The 5,321-nt window shown below is 41.7% G+C and overlaps 1 protein-coding gene across 1 annotated transcript in view; it reads right to left on the reverse strand.

Annotated features, from left to right (window-relative positions):
• Window positions 1-5,321, reverse strand: part of LOC103511333 (F-box/LRR-repeat protein 7) — a gene marked incomplete at its 3' end in the record, with an annotated part of 46,828 nt that overhangs the window by 26,172 nt on the left and 15,335 nt on the right. The window lies entirely within an intron of this gene.

The raw sequence follows: 5,321 nt of genomic DNA on the forward strand, positions 1-5,321 counted from the left end.
AACGTAGGAAATTGACGGATTCTCCCTTTGTATCGTTAATATCTCCGTGAATAATGGTTTCTCAGAAAATTCAAGATATCCTTGTGACTGAGATAGGAGAAAATGTGCAGGAGGACCTTGTCTGGAAGCTTTTCAATGTTCTGTGAAGAAGGAACAAGTTAGAATGAACGAACATTATGCCAGCTACTCACGCTCAGAAGTGTGACAGATCGTGGTCTCTAATACTCTAATAGTTGGAACGTGCGTGGTACAAAAAGCTTGAGACCTATGTCTGTCAGACCGTGAGAGGCCTAGGTTTCAATTTTTTTCCGACCACACACGTTCCGACTGTCTGACAGGCCGCGTTCTGTCAGACAGTCTGGCATGAGTGGCAGGCATTAGAAATCAGTTGAATGGTTCAATTAAACTTTTATTACAGCGGTAATACTCGAATCACAATCAACGCACGAGTTCCCAAGGGATCACTTACAAGGCAGGCGCGCTACTCTCCAAGCTAACTAAGGTTGACAGTCTTCTCTTTACGCTCACAGAGGTAAACCTTTCTTATGTACTCGTACTTAATATTAAATGTAAATAGTTTCAAATTATAGCTGACTAAGTAAGTAATAGGTACCTACTTGATTGTCTATTAAGCATAGATATACATATAGATACAGTAAAGTACCACGTAATGGAATGTATGAAAAGCTAATATTCCCCAAAGTCACTTTGCCAAAATGCCAAAACAGCTTCCAAAACATCCCACAACAATTACGCTGCTTCTCCTTAAATGAAAACTAATTTCCATGCTATAACAGCAAGTGCACCTCCGTCTGATGCAGTTTTGGATAAAGCTCCCTTTCCCTCTCATTTTCCTTCCTTTTTCTCCCTTTCCCCCTTTCATCCTTCCCTTTTCCTACCCTATCATCCCTTTGTCCCTCTGATTCCTCGATCCCTTTATCCCTTTCATCCTTCCCCTTTTGTCCCTTTCCCTCTTATTTTCCTTCCCTTTTCTCCCTTTCCCCTTTCATCCTTCCCTTTTCCTACCCTATCATCCCTTTGTCCCTCTGATTCCTCGATCCCTTTATCCCTTTCATCCTTCCCCTTTTTGTCTTCCATTCCTCCCCATGCTCTTCAATTATTTCCTATTTCCCTCCTGTTTCCTTCCTTTTTCTTCTGATTCTCCCCTCCATTCCTCCCTTTCTATTTCAATTTCTCCTTTCCATTCTTCGTCTTCTCTTATTCATTTTCCCTTTTCCCCTTCTCCCTTTTATTCCTAGGTACCTTTCTCTACCTTCTTTTGATTCTCCCCTCCATTCCTCCCTTTCTGTTTCAATTTCTCCTTTCCATTCTTCGTCTTCTCTTATTCATTGTCCCTTTTCCCCTTCTCCCTTTTATTCCTAGGTACCTTTCTCTACTAAATTTCTTCCTTTCCCTCTTTCATTCTTCCCTTTCTATCTGCCTTTCACCTTTCCATTCTTTCCCTTTCTCTCCCTCACATTTCTTCCCTTCTCCTTTGCATACCTCTGTTTATATTTCCCTTCCTCTCTTCTCCCTCCCATTCCCCTCTCTCTCCCCTCCATTTCTCTCCTTCTTCCTTTCATTCTCCCCTTCTCCCTTTCCCCCTCCCTCTCCTCCCCCTCAACCTCCACGATTGCATATCCCATGCATATGTGGGTAATTGGGTCATTTTCGAGCGTATTAAAAAGTCGTTTCACTTTTCCAGAGAGCGGATTTCGGGATAATGGTTAATGAAAGTGTCTTTTCCCTATTATCCTTCCCTTACTACGCTTTCCTTCCCTTATTCCTTTTTTTCTCTCTCTTTACTCTTTCCTTCCTTCCCTCACTGCTTTTTCCTTCCCTTAAATACTGTTTTTTTTTTTAATGTGTGATGCTGAAAGTCACATTACGTGCGGTTTTTACGACTGGATTTTGTGGCTTTGGAGGAAACCATTAAGTAATGTTTTTCGTAGGAAATAGGAACTTAGGAAGCTACATGTCATATGTGTATACTTTGGGTTTGGGGAGATGATGCTTAGAAGGGCGAATCTGTGCTCCGTGTACATTTTGTTTTGGTTTTAAAGTGCAAGAGGCCAGCCAGACCTGGGGTGGATGCTCCAAATTTTTGAAGTCCAGCCTACAGTGAAGGAACAAAATAATACCCTGAGGGGTGGGGTGGGGCGAGGCCCCTGGTCCCCCTTAAAAACGGTCCTCAGGCTAGTAGCTGAACTAGTGGACTGCCTTCTGCCCTCGTATAATCCTGCTATTAAGGTATGTCCTCCCATCGACCGGCCGTCGATTGAATCGTCCACATTGCCTCGACAACATAGATTCACCTCTCCGATCGAACGTTTTTACACACCTTTACATCTCTCAAACTCTCAAAATAGTCCAGCTATCAAATCTCTTGAAAATGGTCGAAACCTCCCTAGGATTCGATGCAGCGTCGGTATTTGAACCCTCAATCTCCTCATTCCTATCAAACCAGCTCTTCACGGATCATCGAAACATTTGAATTTGAAAACCATTCATGTTAAACTAATGTTCTACATTGAGTTCTCACTTAGATGGGGCTGTTTTTACTGTCTATTACTCTATTAGTCCCGAGGGGAGCGCTCAGCTCCCCATATTAAACACAGAGCTGTATAGGTTCCTACAGAACGAATTTGGCACCAGTCCCATATTGAAATGAGCCAGCGAGATGAGAATGAGAGAGGAGGAGAAGAAGGAGAAGAAAAGAGAGGAGGGCAGCAGAAATAAAAGAGAAGACGAAAAGAGGAGGAGAAGAATAAGAGAATAGAAACGAAAAGGACGAATAGAGGGAAAGGAGAAGAGGAGAAATAATAGATGAAAAGAAGGAGATGAAGGAGAAACGAAAGAGATGAGAAGAAGAGAAGGGGAGGAGGAGAAGAAGAAGAAGAAGAAGAAGAAGAAGAGAAGAAGGAGGAGTAGAGGTTGGAGTCAAAGAACTAAAGAAGGCTTTTAAAGAAGAGCCAAGGGACTCTGATGAAATTAATGTTGGAATGTATTGTTATCCTTCCCTTACTACGCTTTCCTTCCCTTATTCCTTTTTTTCTCTCTCTTTACTCTTTCCTTCCTTCCCTCACTGCTTTTTCCTTCCCTTAAATACTGTTTTTTTTTTTAATGTGTGATGCTGAAAGTCACATTACGTGCGGTTTTTACGACTGGATTTTGTGGCTTTGGAGGAAACCATTAAGTAATGTTTTTCGTAGGAAATAGGAACTTAGGAAGCTACATGTCATATGTGTATACTTTGGGTTTGGGGAGATGATGCTTAGAAGGGCGAATCTGTGCTCCGTGTACATTTTGTTTTGGTTTTAAAGTGAGACCAGCAAGGCCTGGGGTGGATGCTCCAAATTTTTGAAGTCCAGCCTACAGTGAAGGAACAAAATAATACCCTGAGGGGTGGGGTGGGGCGAGGCCCCTGGCCCCCCCTTAAACAAGGTCCTCAGGCTAGTAGCTGAACTATAGGACTGCCTTCTGCCCTCGTATAATCCCGCTATTAAGGTATGTCCTCCCATGGTCGACCGGCCGTCGATCGATGTCGACTGAATGGTCCACACTGCCTCGACAACATAGATTCACCTCTCCAATCGAACGTTTTTACACACCTTTACATCTCTCAAACTCTCAAAATAGTCCAGCTATCAAATCTCTTAAAAATGGTCGAAACCTCCAGAGGACTCGATGCCGCGGTCGGTATTTGAACCCTCAATCTCCTCATTCCTATCAAACCAGCTCTTCACGGATCATCGAAACATTTGAATTTGAAAAACATTCGAAACCTCCATAGGATTCGATGCAGCGGTCAGTATTTGAACCCTCAATCTCCTCATTCCGATCAAACCAGCTCTTCACGGATCATCGAAACATTTGATTTTGAAAAAACATTCATGTTAAACTAATGTTCTACGTTTAGTTCTCACTCAATGGGGCTGTTTTTACTGTCTATTACACTATTAGTCCCGAGGGGAGCGCTCAGCTTCCCATATTAAACACAGAGCTGTATAGGTTCCTACAGAACGAATTTGGCACCAGTCCCATATTGAAATGAGCCAGCGAGATGATACATCTCTCAAACTCTCAAAATAGTCCAGCTATCAAATCTCTTAAAAATGGTCGAAACCTCCATAGGATTCGATGCAGGGGTCGGTATTTGAACCCTCAATCTCCTCATTCCTATCAAACCAGCTCTTCACGGATCATCGAAACATTTGAATTTGAAAAACATTCATGTTAAACTAATGTTCTACTCTTAATTCTCACTCAATGGGGCTGTTTTTACTGTCTATTACACTATTAGTCCCGAGGGGAGCGCTCAGCTTCCCATATTAAACACAGAGCTGTTTACATTTGATTCTCATTTAGATGGGGCTGTTTTTACTGTCTATTACTCTATTAGTCCCGAGGGAGAATGCTCAGCTTCCAGCTTCCCATATTAAACACAGAGCTGTATAGGTTCCTACAGAACGAATTTGGCACCAGTCCCATATTGAAATGAGCCAGCGAGATGAGAATGAGAGAGGAGGAGAAGAAGAAGAAAAGAGAGGAGGGCAGCAGAAATAAAAGAGAAGACGAAAAGAGGAGGAGAAGAATAAGAGAATAGAAACGAAAAGGACGAATGGAGGGAAAGGAGAAGAGGAGAAATAATAAATGAAAAGAAGGAGAAACGAAAGAGATGAAAAGAAGATAAGGGGAGGAGGAGAAGAAGAAAAAGAAGAAGAAGAAGAGAAGGAGAAGGAGTAGAGGTTGGAGTCAAAGAACTAAAGAAGGCTTTTAAAGAAGAGCCAAGGGACTCTGATGAAATTAATGTTGGAATGTATTGCTCTGAGATTTGATTCAACCGAAATAGATAGGTAATTAATTATTACGTATTCTCCTAAGACAATCCTCTTAGCTACACTGTAAATGCTAGTCTCACTAACAGTTCTGTTTTTCTGTAAACTGTAAAACTCACTCAGAAAAAAAGGGCCCAGCCGACATTTTCAGAAAATAATGAAATTTCGCCCATTAAATTGTAGGCCTCTTTTCACCATTGTAGGCCCAATAAACCCCCTCTTTTGGAGTGAGTCTTACAATTTACTGAATCACTAGTGACAGTTCTAACTAGTTATGTAGGTATCTTCGACCGTTCTAGCTATATCTTTGTGTGTATTATTATCTTTGTAAGAGAAATAATACCAGATAATAGCAACGTATTCAGAGCACGTAGGGCTAAATTTCTGCTGAAAATTGTAAGATACCTACGTAGGGACTTGTAATTACAATTCACATGGCTAAATAATTAATGCATGATGTAGGGTTGAGTTGTAGGGCCATTT

Source organism: Diaphorina citri, unplaced genomic scaffold, assembly GCF_000475195.1.
Source record: "Diaphorina citri unplaced genomic scaffold, Diaci psyllid genome assembly version 1.1 scaffold703, whole genome shotgun sequence".
Taxonomy (NCBI): Eukaryota; Metazoa; Arthropoda; class Insecta; order Hemiptera; family Psyllidae; genus Diaphorina; species Diaphorina citri.